Raw genomic sequence first — 14,117 nt, 5'->3', positions numbered from 1 at the left:
TAAGAAAAAAATATTTTAAATGGATTTTCTCGTGTAAACCACTATGAAGTGATTAAAAGTGATAAGCTCTTCAAAAGGCAGTGTCTTATAGCATTTGAATAGCTTACATACTAATTGGTTTTTCATCTGTGTGCCTGGCTCACCTGTGACTTTTTGTTCATCAGAATGTTTTGCTACAAGGTAGTGTATCTTGTAATTTGCTCACTGTTTTTAGACTATTCCCTCATTATGTGCTTTGCTCTTTATTATGTTTTCAATAACTTGATCTGCTTTTGAGTTCTAACAAACTTTTTATAAAACTTTATATGATACTTGGTGGAAGAATGGTTTGCTTTTATCTGTTTCTGGTATAAAAATTGGATGTAATTCCTGTAAATTAATTTTGAGGTATTTTATTACTATAAAATTGAAAAATGAGACCAGAGGTTATCTCAATGCATTTGTCCTTTATTTGTACCTTTACTTTTGAATGTCTTGACTTCAAGGTATCAATCTGTAGAACAGTAACTTGCTGGTATGAAGCAGAAAAGGAATTCATTAATAGATTGTTGGTTTGTGTTTAAGAATTTTTTTAAAGCAAACTTTGTAACTGGAAAATAATCTAAATGTCTCTCAGATATGCAGCATTAATTTCCAACTTGTTTTCAGTAGTGATTAGTTTGAAGCTTTATGTTAAACAGCTGGTAAGCCTTTATAGAACATGTCATTAATAATAAAGAGGAAAACTTTCATCTTTAACAAGATTTTGTCTTCTTACAGCTTGCCCAATTTAGGCAGCGGAAGGCACAAACTGATGGTCAGAATGGATCAAAGAAGCAGAAAAAGAAGAAGAAAACGGCAGACATCAAAGATGAAGAGTCAGTACAAGATGGGATTGATACTGATCGATCTCGAAGTGATGAAATATCCACATGCAGCAGCCGAAGGGGAGCAGCTGCTACTGCTGACTTTGCTATTATCAGGACTTTGCATAGTGGAGAAATTATCAAACACAACCAGACTTACACCCTTGAGGTAAGTTTGTCTCAGGCTGTAATCAGTTACTTTGGTGGGGAGGCAAAGTAGTCCATTAATTTTGGGAGGAGAATAAAGGAATTATATGAGATTTTGGATATTATTTTCTTGTCTTCTGTCTGTCCTTAGTATGTCCAGAGAAGATGCTTTCTACCTGCCTGCTGGCATTATGTTTTCTGTTGTAGTCAGTATACTGTAGATTATGGAAAGTTTGTTGGTACTCCTGTACTCTCTAAATGGACAAAACCTGGTTTTGTTTTATTGCGTCATTTTATGCACATTGTTTTTTAATAAATGTTAACAAATTGCAGTGGATTTTTGATCACTGCCACTATGGCTACAGCAAAATGCAAAACTAAACCTCTTTTAGCCATAATGTAATTTGAGTCTTTCTGGTTAATGAGGAGGAGGAATGAATTTAGAAAACACTACTTAGAACTGGATGACTTAAGAGACTGATAAACAGATACTCTACTTTTACTACTTAATGAAATATAATCCTGATTGCTAGTCGCTGAAAGTACCTGCTCTGGGAAGGTTGTAAGGTGCCCCACGTAATATACAATGGCAGTCCAGTTCAGTTCTGCGTAGACATTAATTCATGTAACGTAATACGTTGTTTCAGATATGAGATACTGATGTTATTTAGAAAATAGCTTTTTCCATTTGTGAAAGCAGTGCCTCTATGAGTGGCATTCAGAACAACCAGCTCAGTGCACATTCCCAGCTCTGTGCACGTGAATGCAGTCTTGTCTGAGAGATGTAGTACAGATGAGTGCTCTGCATTTTGACTTGTCAGTCCTGTCCTAGGATAGACCATTTGTAACTATTTTGGCTCCATTACCTCATCTCCAGCAGCTGAGAAGTAATAGAGAAATGACACTTTTCAAAACGTTCTTTTATTTCTGTAAAAATTCAGCACCTTATCTACAGCTAAGGAGAGAGGACTGCTAGGACAGATAGCTGTTTAGAGGGAAGTGCTTCAACTGTTGTTTTAACGCTATTATAGTCTACATAAAGAAGATAACTGTATGAACAAACTTGCTTAACCAAATATATTTTGAAGTACATCATGACTGCATGTTACAGATGAACTCTGCTGGTGTTCTTGCTCTTAGTCAAGACAAGTATCTCTACTACAATTAGAGAAATAGGGTAAAGTACAGAACCATAGAATAACTTAGGTTGGAAGTGACCTCTGAGGTCATCTAGTACAATCCTGTGCTCAAAGCATGTCTAATTAGATCAGGTTGGCCCTAGTAACCTGCATTGGCCTCTGAATGCTGACAGTACAAGACATAGATGATTTTAAAAACGGAAAAGTATCTACACTGCAGTTGCTAAAGATTGCACATATAGATATATTCTTAATATTTGGTATGATTTTTTCTAAGGTCTGTCTTATTCCCAAAGCAATATATATTTAAATAAATAAATACAGAGATGCATAGGGGGGGTTTTGTTTGTTGAGGTGGTTTGGGGGGTTTTGGGTTTTTTTTGTTTGTTTGTTTTTTCAAATGTAGCCTTAAAAGAAGTCTGGTGATTAGTGATTATTTGTAGTTTGATTCTCCCGAATTACTCATGTCTTAGTGACAGTATTCACTTCCACAAAAAAAAGCTGCTCCTAATTGGGAGAGCACTTTTCTTTGTTAAACATTGTCTATGTCCTGCTTATTCATGTTAATTAATTGGTATTTTGCAGCTGGAAGGTGATTGCTGAACACTTTTTCTGTGCAGTATTAATAGGAGAGGAAAAATTCTGAAATAGTTTCAATGAATGTCGTAATTTACTGGTTTTAGTCTTGTAAGTGTGGTGATTTGGACAGAGAGCCTGTATTACAGTAATTGGATTAGAGTTTGTTTAGTTGAAATGGCAGCCATTGTATTAGGCAGTTTCAGGCTAATCTCAGCAATGAAGAAGTGCAGACAGTTTGAGCTGGTTTTTTTTTTTTTCACTCAACATTAAATCTTTATAGGCTGCTGTGTCAGGACAGTAAAGGAAGATTACTGGAGGCATTATGCAAGATTATTTTCTAGCTAAATTTTTATTCCACTTATTTTATCTTTTACTGGAATTCATATTTAGAATTGTTCATTCTCTACCACAAAATAGACTCAAAACATCTGACTGTACTGCCTATCTGTCTTAAAATCCCTACTGGGCTATTTTGTGGTAGTTTTGTGGATAGAAGTTTATCTCTGTGTAGTTTTCCTAGAATGATTTTTTTTAGTCCACAGTGGAATTAGCATGTCCAAATACAAATAACAAAAAGTTCTTTTACTCAGTATGAATAATAGAAGTTAGAGGAGTTCTTTTCAGAGAGGGCAAAAGTCTGTTTAGAGAATTTTGAGTTATTTTTTGTAGTCATCCCTTTAACTTTTTTCCCCTGTCTTCCTAAGTGTGGGTTTCTCCACCCCCCTCTAATCCCCTCAGGTTACAGAAACTAATTGGAATAACTCTGGAAGAAGTATCATTGTTTTGTACTATCCTTACCTATTTTACCTTCTGTCTGAATTTATTTGTAATTTCTAGGTTTTCCATCCTCTGTCAGAGAAACAAATTATTTACAATATTTATTAGAAAAATGCCAGTTGGTATTTCTTAGTTAAAGTCCCTGGTCTTAATTTGTTTCATGTTAAATGCATTTTGTTTTGGCCTCACAAAGAGAATAATATGTTGTGTTTCTAGTTGCCTTTGTTTTTTGTCTTTATTCAGTTGCACCCTGGTATATTTTGGTCTTGACATCCATAATGACCTTTTCCATAGAAGTAAAAATAATCTAGAAGACATAGCCCAGGAAAGAAATTGGATCAATGAAACTCTTGGGTTTAGGATTGCTTCTTTTTGTGAATTCCTGCAATTAAAAATGGAAGAAAGCAAAAGCCACTTCCAGGGTAAATAATGGCTGAGATCACCTTCTCTGAGAAGACTTGAAACAATGCATTGGAGCAGACTGCTTTGCAAGAATGTACTAATGCCAGGAAAGCAAAAGAAATTGACCTGTCGCACAGTAGAATTGTCCTTGGGTCACCTGGGTAGTAAAAGCTATTATACAAAGCTGCTTAGAAAAGAAAAGTTCAAAGTTCTGTGACGAAGAATACCTGCTAATTGACTAAGGTTGGATTAGTAACTTGTCTTTTGTTTTTCATAGGATAAATCTCCACTTTATCTTCACTAAAATGTACTCTGTTTAAATCTGTTCGTAGTCAGTTGGTTTGGGTCATAAATTACCAGGGATTACATTCCTTTGAATGGAATAGTTTTCAGAATAGGAACAAAGGGAATAGTTTTCAGAATAGGAACTAAAAAGGCACGATGAGGCAATATATGAGTAGCATTTCATATTCAGAATGTTCTAGAAATATTTGAGACCCATAAAGTTCAGGATCATCTAAAGAGAGGGATTTTCAGTTTACATTCTCTTTTCATCCCTTCCTAGTCACAGTCCTCTTAATTAGTCCTACTCAGCTTGTGATCATCTGTGGGTCAATAGTGACCTACATGAAACTGGCCAAGCTAGTTTCTACCACTGGCTAATACACCTTCAAGAATGTATCCAGAATTTTATAGTTACATTTTTGTAGCAGTTTACACTGAGATCTTAAAAAAGTCAATAATTTACTTCAGTGAGAATTCTGTTCTGTAATTGCTCAGTCTTGGGTCTTGCCCTTTTATACCCTCCATTGCAACTGGAGTAGTTTAGTACTGGATGTCTGTCCTTGTAAAATGTTTTATTGTCACCTAGGAAAGTTTTCTAAAGAAACACAGTGTCCTGGTTTAAACCTGACCAGCAGCCAAACACCACTGAGCTGCTTGCTCACCCTTGCCCACCCTGGGGAATGGGGGATAGAATTGGAGTGGTAGAGGTAATTAGTCTCATATGTTGAGATAAAGGCAATTTACCAATTGAAATAAAATGAAAATGAAAATAACAACAACAACAACAGCAACAATAATAATAATAATAATTATAATAGAAAATACAAATGAGTAATGCACAATGTGATTGCTCACCACCTGTTGACCAATGCCCCGGCCCATGCCCGGCTAGCAATCCCAGAGAAGCAAGAATCCTGAAACCACAATCCTGGAAACAACTGAGAGCTTCCCAATCAACCCTCATCTATATACTGAGCATGATGTTATATGATATGGAATATTCCATTGGCCAGTTCGGGTTTGTTGCTCAGGCTATGCTTCCTCCCAGCTTCTTGTGTACCTGCACACTAGCAGGACATGGGAAGTTGAAAAGTCCTTGATTTCTTAAGCAACTGCTAAAAACATCAGTGCATTATCAACATTCTTCTCATACCAGATCCCATACTGAATCCCAAACACAGCACTGTTCTAGATACCAAGAAGAAAAAATTAGCTCTATCCCAGCTGAAACCAGGACACATAAAAATCACTTTTCACTTCTTTCATATATGAGTTCTTTTGTGAATCCTGTGATAATGTTGGACATCCAGTGCCCAAGTATATGATTTCTGAACAATGCTTAACTGCATACAAAACCAAGTTACTCTGTGTTCCACAAACTGATTACTCCCTTTTTTGTATTGTCTTTATAGTATTTCCTCTGAAGAATGTATACAGATGAAAGTGGGTTTAATTTTCTGAATACTTAAGTGTTATAATTAAAGGTACTTCCTGCAGAGTTGATTGAGATAGTTACCTGTAAAGTGTCTTTGAGATGTCTTTTCAGTATATTTTAACTATCAATCACATTGTCAGTGAAGCAAATACTAAATAAAGAATTGAAACATCTTGCCAGAAGAGAATAGCTGTTTGTAGCAAGAAAATGCTGTGGGGCATAGGTGGTGGGATACATGCAAACTAACCTAAAGTCGGAGTGTAATAGAAACCTATTTCTGTAAAGTATTGAGAGAACTGATGAATAGCTTTTTTGGCATTATCCTGTCATGTGTTGTTGCTAACAGTGTGTGTATAGATTAATTTTTTAAAGTATTTCCTTTTAAACTGAACCCCTGTGGTTCAGACAGATGAGCTGTATAAAACCTAATTACTTCTGTTGACCAAAGAACTAAGCTTACAGAATGGACAACTTAATAATGGAAGGAACCGCATTTTGAAACAAGGTTGATTAGGTCTCAGAAACAGAACATAGCTGCTTGGAGGGCAAGATGAGTGCCCATAAAATGTTGACTACTTGTCATGTTATTGATTCTGACAGCAAAAGAATAGCATTAAGTCTTACAGTGTTGGAGTCTAATGTGTGAGCTCATAGGATTTAAGTCTCTTTAACTGATTTTTAGCGGGGTTTGGATGAACCCCTTAGCACAGAAGACAGATCCATTTAACTTTTCATACAGCCATCTCTCTGTATTTATCTTAAATAAATCCCATGGCAAAAATACTTAGTCTTAACAGCCAAAAACTATCCAGACGCAAGATTGAAGGAGATGTTTTAGAAAGATTATTTATGGTGCTAACAGATATTGCACACCTAAACTGATGGAGCACTATATAGTTTTTGATAATTTTTTTAAAACTATTTCAGTTTTTTAATTTTAGATTGGTATTCAGAAAGGATGAGAAATTTTTAAAAAATCTCATATCTGGCTGAATTACCATTAAAAAATTTAAGATTTTTTTTTCAGTAATCGCCTTCCTTTGTGAATTCATATTTTCTCACTCTAGCCTAAGCTTCAGTCTACAAGTTCTTTACTTTTTACTATGACTATCTATTGGGTTTGAGCATATCCCAGGATTTAAACATTCATTTATCACCTTTTTATAAACAAGGGGTTGTTTATATAATTCAAAAGCATTACAAGGAAAAACTATCTAAGAAGTCAGACTACTTGTCCTTGTCTTTTGCATGTTGGAGAAGTGCCTGTATTTCATGCACTATATAAAGAACTTCAAGAGTTGTTAGATCTAAGTAAATATGTAAATTTATGGAATATTTCTGGACTTCTATAGCAATACTTCTAATCTCTGTGAAGTCTTCTGAATTTGAACAAACCATGAAAAATTGTAGGATAGTATGGCCATATATTTGTTATCTGTACTGTGAAAATAAATAACAATGTGGTTTCCTCTGCTTTTATTCCTTCCAGAGGACTTTGTCTAGACCAAGGACATAAAATACAAACAATATGTAAAATTTGTGTGTGTATATATGCATATGTATCCAAATATGTATATAAGTATAATATGAATTTTAAAAGTATATTTATATTAAAATCATATATTAAGTACTAATTATGTATTCCACAGCAGAAACATTTTAATACCCGAGAGCTTTCAAACATAATTTTGATTTCTGTTTCAGTTTGTACTTATTTTTAAGGTGGACTTTTTAAATTTTGAGGGTCATATGTACTATATGAATTTTAGCTTCTACATTCATATTTTAAGTTAGTTTTGTATACCCTGTACAAAAAATAATACTCTTATTTAGGTTAACTGTATTGTGGAGTTACATACTGAATTCAAAATTTATAGAATCGATGATGGGATTGTAAGAACTGCAGAGCTCCACTAGGTCTGAGTGGCAGATTTCTTTTAAAATAAATACAAAACAAAACACAGTTGACGGTTCCAAATTTTAATTACATCTGCTGATACAAAACTGTGTTCCTTTGAAATAAGCCTAACAGAATTCAGTGTAAAATGGAGACTGATTTAACGGATTTAATGGAGACTGGCTAACAAGTTAAGTGAATTTTGAAAAAGCCTATTATGTACACTTCATTTTTGCTAAAGTACTTTTAACTCAAAATTACACTTTTCAAGTTCAAAAGGGTACTTACTTATTCCCTCAATAGCTCACCTTTTATATAAATTTGAACATTTTGCATATTTTTCTACTAACACCTTGATTCTCAAACCTGATCTATTGTATGTAGTTCATCAAGATACTCTGTTTAATTCAAGCATTTTCCATGGCATGTTTATGCTCAGTTTGTTAAGGCTTTGTTCCTTTAATTGCTCTAATTCATTAGATCATAAGTCTTTGTTCTTGTTCTTCCTCATCACTTTTACCTTTTCTTGGTTTCCATGGAAGCAGAAGGAGAATGAGAGTGTTTGTTTTCAAATTCTAGTCAACATCAGAAGTCTTGCATGTATGAAAATGACATTCTATATATGATTATGTTCTTAAGCCAGCAAAGATCCTAATTAGGTAAAATTGATCTAGCAAAGAAAAAAAACCCTTTCCTTGGTACTCCTTATTTTTTTAAAGAAAAAAAAAAAACACCAAAAATTATGTTACTTTTCCAAAATAATACTATTTTGTACCTGTAGGCTTTCTTTTCATTAGAAGACTTTGTAATGAATTTACAAATTTCCCATAATCACAGATGAACAGCAAAGTAACTTCTTTTTTAAAGCTGGGATTTCAAGGAAGTGCAGGTGCCCTTCACTATATATATTCTATTCAAATTAATAGATACCTTAATATTTTTTTTTTAATACTGTCTGCATTCTCAGAAACAGATGGAAAATGTACTGTTTAATATTTTGAGTGCCATCATTGTAAATATTTTAATATTTCATTTTAGCCAGAAAGTGAAATTTCTACCACTGTAGAAGATTACAGTTCTGAGGTAAGACTGAAGTATATGCTTTTCCTAACTTTTCTTTTAACTTTTTCTTTTACATGTTTACTGCAATGCTATGCATTGTTTTTCAAAAAGAGAAGGAAAGAAAGAGCAGATGTGATATTATAGACAAAGCTGCTGCATGTCATTACTGGTATGATTAATGTACCATTAAAGCAAGCATTGTCAACTACATAATGGGATGGCTACTATAATAAGTAAAGCAGTAGATATGTGAACTGTTGTAACAGTCTCAGCATTATGGTTGTATTAATGCTTCAGGTTGGCTTTGGAGTTGTGGCTGTGCATAATTTCTACTAATTTTCTGTGGGAAACTATTTAACAAGTTGATTATGTTTTAATGAGTTCCAAAGCAGCTGTTCCTCAGCAACTGGCTAGGCATCAGTCTGCTGGTGGGAGGTGGTGAGTGATTGCCTTTGCATCACTTGTTGTTTGGGGGTTTTGTTTTCCCTCTCCCTCTGTGATGGGGGGGCTTAGCTACTGGACAGAGTCAACTCACCACACATTGGCATAGGTGACTACACCTTAGAGTAACTATTTGTTTCATACTAGTGTTATAGCTGCTGACTGTGACGCCTAAGGGAATGTACATACCAGACAATGTGTCACTGACCTGTCACACCACATGGTGCAAAAGTAAAATTGTTACTGCAGCAGACTGTCTAGATGTGCCCTGAAAACTGGAAGGACTTCTTTCCCAGCTTAAATGCTCTGTCTTCAATTCTTCCTTCTCTCAGCCTGTTCTCTTGACTAACTCTGTGTCTGTTTTCTGTCCCTCAGTTTTTTGTAAATTCTTCCCTTCTCTGTAATAACTCCTGTCAATCTTTTCACCTTCCCTTGCCCATCACCTTTTTCCCATTGCTTGGTTTCTTAGCTCAGCCTTATTGGCTTTTCAGCCTGTTTCTATTCTTCCTTTTCCAGTCATTCCAAAGCCCTTTTTTTTTTTTCGCTGCCTTTCTAACTTCATCCAAACATTGTTTTTCCTTCTTTTTTCTTTCAATATTTTTTTCTCCCTCTCCCTTGGAAACCTCTTCTCCTTTAGTCCTTGTTATGTTGGGGTCCTTCTGATGCTCAGCTCAACTTGTCCTAGATGAGAGCAGTAGATTTTTCTTTCCAACCTGTCTCATCAAATCCCAGTTATAGTTTCCTCCATAGATTTGGTCTCAGCCTTTTTAGTTGAATTATTTTCCTGTCCCTCTCTTCCCCAGTTTGACCCTTTCTTTTCCACTTCCTCCTTGTTCTTGTTTATAAGCACCCTCATTTTCTTCTGGTGTGTTGGGAGAAGGCACTTGGGAATGCCTTCCCTCAATATTCATTATTGCCTACTTTCAAATACAAGATACTGAACCATAAGGATCCCTAGTCTGGACAATTGTAATCGTTCCTATGGCATGTTTTTTTGTGATGCAAATTTAAAAAAAAGATATCTCGGACTATCACTTTTGGAATCAAAGATTCCAGTCCAGCTGCTGAGGAGTGCTGTAAATGGAAGAAAGAAAAAAGATTTTTGTGGGAGGATAGGTGTAAGAGATTGAAGCAAACTCTACCTGGGAAAAAGATTCTGTTTAAAGATTTAGTACTTCTCATGATAAAATGTGGTTTATTTTGTCCAAGGAACTGAAGTAGCAAAGAACAAAAAGAATTTGAGTTTGCTTTATGTATGGTAAGATAATAGGGCAGTATGTGCACACAGTTTGCCATTGAGAGTGTAGCAAAACACTTTTGAACAACTGTTATGACCTTATTGCACTTTTATAGAACATGCATCACCATGGTATGTGATTACTATTAAATGGAATATGCAGTATGTGAAGAATCTACCCTTCAATAGCGTTGATGGTCAGGTATTTTTACAAGTGACAGGTATTAAATATGTAGGACTAAGAAATTTTGATCACTTCTGAGGTTGTAGAAAGCAGTGTTGGAGACATTGCAATGGCTTAAGAAAACATGTCTTTGCACAAGAAGACAATACAGAAAAGATCTGGCATAATGCCTCATGATAGTTATGGATAGGTTCTGATTTTTAGTGCTTTGTTGTTAGCATCAGCTGAATTCAAAGCTCTCATTTTAAAATGTATTTTCACATCTAAACACTTAATTTTACCCTGCTTTATTCTTGAAAAATTTCTGTAGGTGCCTACAGAGTAATTTAGGGAGCAATTTTTCAGATACTAAAGACTATAGAAATTACAGCCAGACTGCCTTCTGGATGTGCCTTTTAAAAAATGGCAGATTTCTTCAAAAATGCAGTGACTGATGCATTTCTAGACACTTCTTATTCTCATTCCTGCAAAAACAGTTTTTACCTCCCTGAAAGTTATTTTCTAAGACATAAGTAGGCAATGCAAAACTTGTGAATAGTAACATAATACTGGATCTGGTGAAGAACAAACTCAAGTGATGAGAGTTGTGATCTTAATAAGCTCTTTTTAGTTCCAGTTCATTACAATTGGTTGGTATCTGGAATGAGGAAACAACATGTTTAGGATATGCATATCTCTTAGGAACGGCATTTTCAATATGTTTCATGTCAGCTGTCATGTTTCTTTTATTATTACTTACATTTATGGCCACCTTGTAAATAAAGTGATCTGGAGCCTTTTCAGTTGAAGATGAAAATATGTTAAATTTTGTCTGTAACAGCATAATTATGAATTTGTATGAAATTTTGAGCTTACCTTTTTTTTTCAGATACATGACCTCCTTTTCGGAATGCTAAGAAACTACACATTTGTAGAAACATAGGCCTGTTGATCCATCTTTTCCCTCATTATTTAGAACATCTATATTCTTTTTTAGTGTTTTTTGTCAGAAATTATGTTGAAATCAAGGCTGTCATGCTTCAAAGTGAAATAGTTCATAAATAATCTGTTTTGTTGTAGTTGGTAAAATATTCAGGTGTTTTAATTATCAGACACAGAGTTATAAGCTAATACAGTTGTCTAAGCAAAGTTGAAGGAACCAGTGAATGTTTATATAAGAATTCTTGTCTTGAAGGAGTTTTACTGTAAATACATTCTCTTGTTTAGTTTTGTTCTGATACCTCTAAATACCTACAGTATCAAAGGTAGAAGCCAAACTGAAGACTGATAAATCCTTCATATGACCAGCTTGCCTTTTGTAAAAAATTATTCAGTTTAAGCAAGAATGAGACCTACGTGCGTAGGTCTTAAATTAGTTTATAATGGTGATCAGCTATTTACGGTTATCGTCTAAACTCAGAACTAAGGGACGTTAGTCCTTTTCCAACTGTTAGAATATAAAAATTTTTGTATAACTATGTAGGGTAAAGTTGCCCCATATATTTTCCATATGCCTCAATTTTACGCTATAGTTGAAAGATTGTTCTACCTTATTTTTTTTTTCTCTTATTGATTCTGTTCCCAGTTTGCAAAATCTACCTCTACAAAGATGGTTAAAATAAAGTCTACAAAGTTGGTGGGTTTTTTGGAAGTGTTAATGAAAATTCTATGCCTCAACCTTAACCACTATGTAAAGAAATCTTCTGTTGCATGCTATATATATATATATATATAAAATATATTAAGCCATGGAATTTTGAAAAAAGCATCAATTTTTATCCTTCAGAACTTATTAGCCTTAGTTATATGATTTTAATTATTTTCATCATAAACTGAAAATAATTCTTGTTTATGGAGTGTAAAAAGAACCCCAACTGAAATTAATTTTCCCAAGTTGCCTAGATTGCCAACTTTAGCTAAGTTTCATATACTCAGTTGTGACATAACTAATCGTGGAGAGGCTAAGAAAATTGACATGCAGTGTTGGAGGTCTAAGTATTAATTTTTGTGAAGGAATCAGATGTCCAAAATCTAAAAGAAAAGGGGGAAAAAATGGAAACATGAGCTAAAAATGTTAATCCATTCCAGATACTTCTGTATGTTTCTACTACCAAATCAAAGCACTTTTAAAATCAGAAGTCTTCTTGTCAGTCTGTAATAGCTTATATTATTTTCACACATTAAGGTATTTTCTACATTTTTCAGTGATTGAACAGTATGTATTGATTTATGCTGAGCATGAATTTTCTGTTTATAAAGGGAAATCTCTGTAGTACTGGCAATAATGTTTTAAATAGTTTCTCATTATGTATTATTGCTATTCTGAGGTACAATTTCAGGTCTTCGAAGGTCTAAGGAACATTAGAGGGGGTACAGTGATTTCATAAATTTAAACCTGACCTCTAGTGGCAATTGTCATGAATTGCTGCCTTAATTCAGTGGTGCAAGTCGATTTTCTTTGTTTCTCTGGAAGATTCCTTTCATTTCTCTTAAGCTTATATATTTACTGATGCAATGTAAATAATACCTTTAATTTTAGTCGGTAGAATATTATATTTTACTTTATATTGGTAAATACTATTTCTGTGAATTATTTTAAAAATAGAAGCAAGGAAGAAAAATCAGACAGAATGTCCTTTGAGGGACTTCCATAAGCTTCATTTGTTTCATGTCTTTTGTTCACCAGAACAGTTGCTCTTGGGTAGCTCATATGTTGTAAATTTTTTTTTTCTTAATTTATGGTTATTTGTTTATGCAGTTGCATCCAGAGCTTTTGTTACTCCTTGCTTCCATTATCTTTATATGCTATGTTATTCTGATGTTACTTTAAATGTGAAATTGTTTGCTGGTGTGTGTAACTAAGCACATCATAAGGCATTGAGGCATAAGCACATTTCAGCATTAAAGGTGAACTGCAAAGTTTTAAAAGAAGAAATTGTAAGAATCTACATCAATAGTATCTATGGGTTTGCAGAAGATCTTACACACGTGAAGTGCTGGGGCCATCAGACAAAACGCAGAAGTCCAATAGTGCTTGTGTAGACATCTGTTAACACTGAAGTTGTAATCTAGACTATAGTATTCACATATTGCAGACCAGTGAAAATTAGTTTTAAATTAAGATATTTTGAAGCTAATAAGTCAGCCCCGCTGCCTGTCTGCTCCGACACAGAATTTCTTGTCATGCTGCAAGTTGCCAGGCTGCTCGTGAGGCTCCCGGCCTCAGCGCAGCACCCTGCTCCCGTGCTCTGGGAGCTTGGCATGGATTACAGTGCCATTTGTTGTCTTGTCATGTTTCAACTTGTATTTTACCAGAAGGCATAAGGTATTTGAAAGTAGAAAGTATGAGATGAGAAACAGCATGGACTGCTGTGTTGTTGTGGTTCACTTCTGTGATGTCTAAGAGCTAGGCTCCTGTGAAATGAGTCGGGATTTCCGAAGTTCCAGACAGTTGTTTTGAATGGGTATAGCAAAATCCCTTTTAGAAGTAAAAGGTCTTTTGTAGAAATTTCAGCTGCTAAGGAGTCTGGAACGTCTAATGAGATAAAGCTTTTATGTTTTTCCTAATAGTCCTTGTTATAAAGCATCTAAGAGTCTTTGATTGTTGAACACAGAAATGATTCACAGGAAGGGCAGCATGTCCACTGTGGTAGATGACAAGAATCATACACTGCATCTTTATCAATTAAGCCTAAATAAAATGGGAGT

General features: G+C 34.6%; 1 protein-coding gene across 4 annotated transcripts in view; it reads left to right on the top strand.

Annotated features, from left to right (window-relative positions):
• Nucleotides 1-952: 952 nt before the first annotated feature.
• The window catches only part of AKAP9 (A-kinase anchoring protein 9), a 90,233-nt gene continuing 77,068 nt past the window's right edge, over nucleotides 953-14,117 (top strand). For all 4 annotated transcript variants that reach the window (XM_026843293.1, XM_026843294.1, XM_026843295.1 and 1 more), the window contains exons 1-2: nucleotides 953-1,014; nucleotides 8,545-8,589. The gene's annotated coding sequence lies outside the window, so the exon portion shown is untranslated. The remainder of the gene's footprint in view (nucleotides 1,015-8,544; nucleotides 8,590-14,117) is intronic.

Source organism: Athene cunicularia (assembly GCF_003259725.1).
Source record: "Athene cunicularia isolate RWA chromosome 2 unlocalized genomic scaffold, athCun1 chr2_part1, whole genome shotgun sequence".
Classification (NCBI taxonomy): domain Eukaryota; kingdom Metazoa; phylum Chordata; class Aves; order Strigiformes; family Strigidae; genus Athene; species Athene cunicularia.
Note: the sequence above shows the minus strand (reverse complement) of the source record. Positions and strands in the feature narration are given on the sequence as shown.